Consider the following 8,568-nt stretch of genomic DNA (forward strand, 5'->3'; position numbering starts at 1 on the left):
CTATGTATCAGTTTCAACCCCCAGCACCACAAACAGCATCAAAGACAGAACTGAGAGAATATAATGGAATATGATCAGGACATTGGTGTCTCTTCCCTCCCCCACACTCCCCAATAAAATACAGAATAAAAATAGGTATCACAATGGGCTAGGTTCTGTTGTTCTTTAGCACTGCATGAGAAAGACTACTAGTCAATTATGTGTTGGAGAAGGCTGTATGGTCTCCTGCCCATTGGTCAGCTGAACACCAGTGCTCCAGAGAGGCTGGGTGTCTGCTCCCAGGTCACAGGGTAAGGACTTGGTCAAGAGGTGTGACCCCAGCTAGTCTGTCTTCCAAGCCTGTTTTTCTCTCTTTGTTTTACTCCTGGGGTGGCAAGTGGCTTCCCAGTCTCTGACTTGTTTACATTTGGGGGAGGGAGGTGGGGAGACTCCTTTGGTTGACATCAAAGTCACTCACCCCATCCCACCCCCCAGTGCCCTTGGTGGGAGGTCCTGAGCAGCCTGCCCTGTCAGCATGTTGCAAAAGCATCACACACACACCCCTACCCCAAGGCCCCAGGGCAGCAGGGATGGAGACTGGTTGGGATCAAGTTGCCCTGAATGGAAACAAACTCCAACCCCAAACCAAATCCCCAGAGAGATTCCAGGAGGAACTGGGTGTCCTGAGGAGCCCCAGGCTAGGCTGGGACAGGAGAGCTTCCAGGCCTGAGCTGAACAGCTCTCCCTCAGAGACCCAGACAGATGAGATGGCAGACCCAGGTAAGCAAGTGGGAGACGTGAAGGCAGTGTGGGCGAGCAGCACCAGGCCTACTAGACATACGCCTATAATGAGCTGGGTCTCCCAGCTTGTGGGGAAAGAGACCAGGCTGCCACCACTGCTGCCTGAGTAGCATCTTGAATGCCATGGATATTTCCCACTGATAGTGGCTGTGCTAGGCGGGTCTCTAGTACTTCCTAGCACTCTGCTTTAAGTGCAAGTTGAACTCAATCTGGGGACCTTAGCTAACTAAGTCTTCCCATTTGGACATGTGGACATGCTGCTGGCTTCCAAGGAAAAGAGCAGCTGGAGCTCAACAGGGCCCAACATTCAGGAGTGAGCAATGGAGACTGACCTTTGCCTAGGGGGGGCAGCCCTCTCTTTCCTGCCAGGGCAAGCCTGGTATAAAAGGAAAGCCATACAGAAGAACAAGCAAATGCTGAGCACCTGTCATGCCCTGGGACAACCCTTTATGAAAATGCATCTTCTCTCCTTTATATTGACAGGAAAGCTTCCAAGTCAATCAGGTCTGGAAATTAAGCACTATTGTCTTGTGTCTCCACCCTCTCCACCACCAAACAGAAAAAAAAAAAAAAAAGTGACGGAAGACAGAAGAAAAGAAAAAATAAAATACAACCTCTCTTGTGTGGTCCTGTCATTCCTGGGAACAGGGCCTATTTGAAAACAGGGTTTTTTTTGGGGGGGGGGCTCATTCAATGCAGTGTAATGGGGGTTCTTACATGAAGAGAGGATACAAACACAGATACAGGGAAGAAGACCTGAGTGATACTACTAAACTGCATCCCAGGCTTCTTTTTTTTCCCTTTAATTTCCTGTTTAGAGAAAGAGAGAAAAAGGGGGTGGGGTAGCACAGTGGTTTAAGTGCACATGACACAAAGCACAAGGATGGGCATAAGGATCCCGGTTATAGCCCCCTGCTCCCCACTTGCAGGGGGGTTGCTTCACAAGTGGTGAAACAGGTCTTCAAGTGTCTTTCTCTCTCCTTCTCTGTCTTCCCCTCCTCTCTCAATTTCTCTCTGTCCTGTCTGACAACAACAATGGCAATTGCAACAATAACAATAATAACAATAAAGACAACAAAAATGGGAAAAATCGTCTCCAGGAGCGGTGGATTCATAGTACAGGCATTGAGCATCAGTAATAAACCTGGAGGCAACAAAAAGATAGAGAAAGAGGGGGAAAAGATAGGCAGAGAGAGCAGAAAGACACCGCAGGGCTGTTCCACTGCTCATGGAGTTCTCAAGTACCAGAGTTTGAACCCAGGACTCAGGCCCACAGTTCTGCACATAGTAAGGGGTGCACAATGTCAGGTAAACTTGGTCCTTGACCCTCCTTATTCTTTTAAAGCCTCTCTTGGATCATCATCTCTTCTGGAAATGATTACAAGGGCTTATTGAAGTTGACTGTAGGTCAACCAGTAGGCTCAGTGCCTTCTAGGATTCACTTCCCTCAATCCTCACAACAGCACGAATGGGGATGCCAAGGCCTAGGTAAAGCACCAGGAGCTTCCTCTAGGCCTGCAGGGCTCATGCAGTCTTATGATGGCGTCTCTGAGCCTGTGGCATCACCACCACCCCTCTCCCTGGAACATCTGCCCTCTAGGCCTCCAGATGTTCACGGCATGTTTCAAATTTTGCGATAACATGAGGTGAAATGAAATGGGGGGTGAATCTTTTTCCATGGCTATTTCATGCCAAATAACTCCAAGGCATCCATATTCCTCCTGATGGGGGGGGGGGGGTTAGGACACAGGAAGAACAGAGGAGCCAGACTCCAACTTTGCTTTCCCAAATAAATATACAAGTTGCAGGTGACTGTGGCTGCAGCCTACCACAACATAAAGATGTGCCCTTATGGGATGAGTGGTCTCTCAGAGCCCTGCCTGGCTGTGATACTGCTGTGAGTGACAAGACTCAAGAGTATGCCCATTCAGGGTCCCCTTACAGCCCATTGGTCTTGTCTGACAGCCCCCAAGGTTTACGAAGAGCCAGCTTCCGCTAGGCACTTCCACCCTACTTTTCATCATTAATTCGTTAATTCATTCATTCACTCACTCTGCACTTGGTGCATAGTGAGCATGGAGTAAAAACTTCTTGAATGAATAAATTTCTTGCATTTCTTACTTCCAGCACCACCTCCCAGCTTCATAACTCTGAGGTCACTCCCAGAAGGAGGAGGTAGGTGGAGGGAAGAAGGGCCGGGCAGAGACACCCGGGGAAGAATCCCCTGGGCAGAGATGCCCCAAAGGAGGATCCTCCACATAGAAAGGGCTTTGCAGTTGTCCCTGCTGGAGCTGGGAGGTGAGCATATTGGGGGGTGAGCCTGTCTGGAATGGGGAGGCAGTGAGGAGACAGGAGGGTAGAACAGGTGGCAGGTCAGATCTTGATGAGCATTTCTGGGACTTTATCCCAGAAGAAACAAGCACCCATCATTTTCCAGGTGTTCAAGTTGGTCTGGGCCCTATTGTAGCATCCCAGGAGGCTAAATAAGGAAGAGGGGCTTGACAGGAAGAGAGGGAACAGAACAGTGCCTGTGCCTGGTGGTCTGGTCCTGTGTGGGCCCCTGCAGAACTCCAGTTTCCATTCCCTAATTTGGAGCATGATGCCAGTACAGAGCAAGGACTTGGGGCAGGGGGATGGACTAGCAACGGTCTCCTTGGAGCTTTGTGTACTTGGAACCAGGGGGCTGCAGCCCTAGGGATATAGATGGAAGTCTTCTGCAACCCCATCCCCCAGGACAGTACACAAGCCAGAAATCTCAGGGCAGCCAGGGGTCTACAGATCCACCAGACTGAGGCTTAGTAGCCTAAAGTCCTTCAGACACTTCTCTTTTTTACTGTAGAGCTACAGAATACTGTCCAGATTGAGAGCTAACCAGGCCTCTGGGCATCCCCATCAGAGAACCAGACTTTCTCAGACTTTCTGTGACTGTAGAAGTCAGCTCCATGCTAGGTGGTGGTGGTGGTGGTGTGTGTATTGTGCTCAGTGGTAACCCGAGGCATTCAATGTTCCATTTCCTAGAATGTAGAGGATGAAGTCTTATGAGAAGAGAAGTCATTGAAAATGACCTGAGTGGCACAGGGGACAGTGGTTTTCCAACAGCTCAAAATGAAGGGACAAGACCAATACCAGATGCTGAAGGACACCAGTTTCAGATCCTTCCTTCCCTGACTAGTCAAGCATTGTCCAGAGCTCCCCAGGTCATGCCATCACAAGCTGGGGGGGGGGGTCTTGCTTTGTTCCCCTCACCACACTCAACTATAGGGGCTTGGTTTGCAGGTGAGGTGGTCGGTACAAGGGAACCTCAAACACCAGGCAGCCTACACTGGTATGTCTCAGTGCTCTCAGCTCCCACAGGAGGGATGAATCAGGGTTGCTGGAGAGGAAGGAGAATCCAAAGCCTGTTCACCAAGATCCTTGAGTCCAAGGGAAGGTTAGAGTCCAGAGGGGTGGTGACCTGGCTGGAGAATGCTGGTGACAGGGCAGAAGCATCTCTGAGTCACAGCCACTCCACACCCTCCCTAGCCACATGATCGTTCCCTCAGCTCATCCTGAGCCAGTGCTATGGCCATCTGTCCATTTGTTTGTCTCTCTGTGTGTCTGTGTGTAGCCAGCCACACCTTCCTCATAGGGTTGTTACAAGGTTTAAACAAGTTAACACTTGTAAAAGACTTAGTGCTATGCCTGGCACACTCTGAATTCTCTATAAATATCAGAGAGTGCTGTTCAGAGCTCCAACAGGGCTGCAGGGTCGCGGCCTGGCTCGCCCAGAGCCGTGTGTCTCCTAGGATGGCATCCTGCACTGCCATGGTCCAGTTCACCTGTGTAGGCCTCCCAAGGGCTGTATGAAGCGTCTGGTGGGTTTCTTCTTTTCTTCCCTCTGCAGAAAGCTCTTGGGGCATCCTATCTCACCAAGCAGGACTCCCTTGGCTTCATAGGGTGGGTGGCCCAGTTTCCTGACTTCCCAAATCACCTGTCTATCTCAGGAAAAGACTTCCCACACCCCACTTGACTTACTGTCTCAGCCTTCCCTCCCTCCTTCCTCTGTCCCTTCCTCCCTCACCCACTCCTTAGCTCCAAACCAGACCTCCCTCTTCATCCCCTTGAAAAAGCTCAAATTGTTCCCCTGCTTGAACTTCCACTGGCTTCAGCTCCCTCCTTTCAGCAGACCTCCGCTGTCTCCCTTCTTCAGGACCCCTGCTGCCTATTCCTCTCAGGACTTCCCTTTCCAGCCCTGCCAGCTCTTAAACCACTAGGGTCATCTCTGTTGCTCCTGGTGGCTCTCACTCTGCCTGCTTCATCCTCTTCTCACTCAGAATCCAGCAGCCTGGGACACCCACAGTGCCTTTGCCAGGCCTGCACTCCTGGACTCCATTCACCTCAGCTGCCACCTCCAGCATAGCTGCTCTGGAGTGACAGTGTGCAGCAGGGCTGTTGGACTCACCCCAGGTCCCTATAGGACAACAGTTTCAGATCCCTCCTTCTCTGACTAATCAGGCATTTTCCAGAGCTCCCCAGGCCACACCATCACATGCCCGGGGGTCTTGCTCTAGGTGCCACTATCCTCTCTGTGCCATTTGACTGGGCACCCTCTTTGTCCATCTGTGTCCCTCATGGGGTGGGGGCTCTCTCTCTCTCATGCCAAAAGAGGCCTGTCTCTGCCAGAAGAGAAACCCCCCCCGGCTTCCTCTCCCCTACCCCCAGCCAAGGAAAGACTGGCAGGGGTGGGTCAAAAGAGCAGTTTCACCTCTTCTAAGCCAGGTGGTCTTGGGCAAGTTCCCTCCACTCTCAGAACTTAGTTTTTATAACCATGCAAAGGGGACACATACGCTTCCTCATTGGAGACAGTGTCTGTGCAGGGGCTAGGAATACCTGGAACAGAGGAGGTGCTCAGCAGTTGGGCACAGGCAAGACTAAGAAAAACTGGCAGAAGACAGCTGTGGCCTGAGCCAGGACCCCACACTAACCTCTCCTTTGTGTATTCTAGGCTGCTGGGCTGCCCTTCAGAACCTGATCCAGGTAGCAAAGTCAAAGCTCCCAGCCTTTCCACGTTATTTTGGGTCTTCCGCTCCTACCTTAGTAGTTCTTCCCTCTAGCTGGGGAGATAGCCCATCAGGTAGAGTACATTCCTTGCAGGTGTGAAGCCCTGGGTTTGATTCCTGGCATCACATATGACAGAGCAGTGCTCTGGACTTTTTCTTTTTCATAAATCTAAATGAACAAATAAGTAAAAGTAAAGTGAGACCTTTGGGGCTGGGAGATAGCTTGCCCTGTAGAGCACACTCTTGACCACGCACGAGGAGCCAGCTTTGTGTCCCCAGCCACCACACGGGAGTACTTGCATGGAGAAGCTTCCCAATCACTGGAGTAGTGCTGTGGTGTCTCTTCTCTGCGTGTCTCTCTTTCCCTCTCTGTCTCTTATCCTCTATATGAAGGGTGGAGGAAGGTCCCCCAGGAGTAGAGGAATCATGCAGGCACAGAGCCCCAGGAAAAACCCTGGTAGCAAAATAAATTAATTAAAAGCAAATTGCTTAAGGAATTTTCATGTCCAGGACAGAAAGAAGTAACTAGGTAAGATCAGAAAATTGTCTGTTTCCTGTCTGCCACTAGAATCTGTCTTCCCCATTATCCCAAGGAAAGCTTAGGGCTAGATGAGGGAGAAGCATGTGAAAGAAAAATGGCCTTCAAGGTGCTCAGAGCTGGGCCACAAGGATGTTAAGGACATGGGGCCCAACCTGGGAAGTTCCATGGAAGCCAGGTTCCAAGAAATAAGACATCAAAGAACCCAGAACCCCAATATCTGAACCTTTTTGAGTGCCTAAAGAAGGCTGTAGGCGTGTTCTCACTAGCCAGGACACAGCAGTGTGGACAGTGTCCAAGCCCCTCAAAGGCAATGCATTGGTCCCACTATAGCTCAGTGCTTTAGCTGGCCAGCAGGACCAGTGAGGAGCAGGAGGTCCTGATGGGGGAGCCACTTGCAGGAGCCCTATAAAGGGCAGGGTCAGTCAGGTAGCCAGGTCACACACACACACACACACACACACACACACACACACACACACACCTCCTTCTGCTCCTGGCTCCAGCCCCCTACTTGCTTGCTGGGTCCTGGAATAAGGTGACCTGAAGTGGCCAGCCTATCCCTCCAGGAGGGACAGGGAGTGAGGGTGAGACTGTCTTCCCCAGCCCAGGTGACCCCTGGAGAGGGTGCTGCAGGCCACCTCGGGTTAATGGTGCGGAGGCCTCTCATTTCCTCCAGCCAGCCGGGGACAGGCCGCCCACACAGCCCTCATTGTCAGACATTCTTATCTCGGAAGTTCCGCCTGCCCCACCGGAGGAGGTAATGGGGCCCCCATCCTCTGGGCCTCACTTTTCTTTTCCTCTTGGAGGCAGGACTGGGGGCACACAGGCCTCAGTCTAGGGCCCCATCCCTTGAGGACCAAGGGAGGGAAGGGTGCAAGGCAGACAATGGGGCTTTGGTGGAAAATCCTAGGGAGAACAAACTGGAAGGGATGAAACACAGTGAGGGGCTAGCACTGTCAGGGGGTGGATGATGCTTGATTCAGGTGGTGGGCGACACCCACCTTCAGCTACAGTGCCAGCAGGTGTCACATGGCCAGATCCTTTTCTTGACCCCTTAGCTAGTCAGGGTCCCCTACCCAGGCTGGATGCCTTCAGCCTGTTGTTTCATCACATATCCCCACCAAACAGGATATGCTTTGATGTCAGAGACCCCCTTCTCCAGGACTCCCACACCCCCTAGTCCACAGCCTTCTTGAGTAAAATCCATTAAAATGTGCTCCAGCCCAGCCTCCTCTTCAGCCATGCACACCTTAGACCCAAATGTGTTCAACTACTTGGAAAACCCTTTCCACTGCTCCCCCTGGCAAATCCCAGTCACCGTTGAGGACTGTTCAGTTGCCTCTCCCAGGAGCCCCTCTGAGCCCACTTCCCATGCCCAGGTCTTCTTTTTTTTTTTTTTTTAATATTTATTTATTCCCTTTTGTAGCCCTTGTGGTTTTGTTGTTGTTACTGATGTCGTCATTGTTAGATAAGACAGAGAGAGAAATGGAGAGAGGAGGGGGAGATAGAGCGGGGGGGGGGGAAAGAAAGATAGACACCTTAGACCTGCTTCACCACCTGTAAAGCGACTCCCCTGCAGGTGGGGAGCCAGGGGTTGGAACTGGGATCCTTATGCCGGTCTTTGTGCTTGGCACCACCTGCACTTAACCCGCTGTGCTACCGCCCGACTCCTTTTTTTTTTAAATATGCATTTAAAATGTCTTTTTTGTCACTTTATTTATTTATTATTTTTTTATTATCTTTATTTATTTACTGGATAGAAACAGCCAGAAACTGAGAGGAGAGAGACAGAGAGGGAGAAAAACAGAGAGACACCTGCAGCTCTGCTTCCCCACTTGCAAGGCTTTCCCTTTGCAGGTGGGGACCAGGGGCTTTAACCCCTGGTTCTTGCATACTATAAGATGTGTGCTCAATCAGGTGTGCCACCACCAAGCCCTTCTCCCTGCCTCCAGGTCTTTGTAAATGCCCCTCTCCCATTCTATAAATTGCTAAAAAGTTGAAAACAGGGCCACTAAAACCAGTCACTTGGATAGTATGCTGCTTTGCCATGTACATGACCCAGGTTTGAGCCTGACCCCCACACCACTCAGTGCTGTGGTCTCTTTTAATTTATCTCTCTCTCTCTCTCTCTGTTCTCTGTCTCTTTGCCTGTTTCTATCAAAAAGCAAAAGAGAAAAGAAAAGAAACAAGCAAAAAAGCTAGACTTGT

At 50.9% G+C, this 8,568-nt stretch overlaps 1 protein-coding gene across 1 annotated transcript in view; it reads left to right on the forward strand.

Moving 5' to 3' along the window:
* Positions 1-1,382, forward strand: part of THAP12 (THAP domain containing 12) — a 111,510-nt gene extending 110,128 nt beyond the window's left edge. The window contains exon 6 of the transcript XR_009545631.1: positions 1,264-1,382. The gene's annotated coding sequence lies outside the window, so the exon portion shown is untranslated. The remainder of the gene's footprint in view (positions 1-1,263) is intronic.
* Positions 1,383-8,568: the final 7,186 nt, after the last annotated feature.

This window comes from Erinaceus europaeus, chromosome 17 (genome assembly GCF_950295315.1).
Source record: "Erinaceus europaeus chromosome 17, mEriEur2.1, whole genome shotgun sequence".
NCBI classification, from domain to species: Eukaryota; Metazoa; Chordata; class Mammalia; order Eulipotyphla; family Erinaceidae; genus Erinaceus; species Erinaceus europaeus.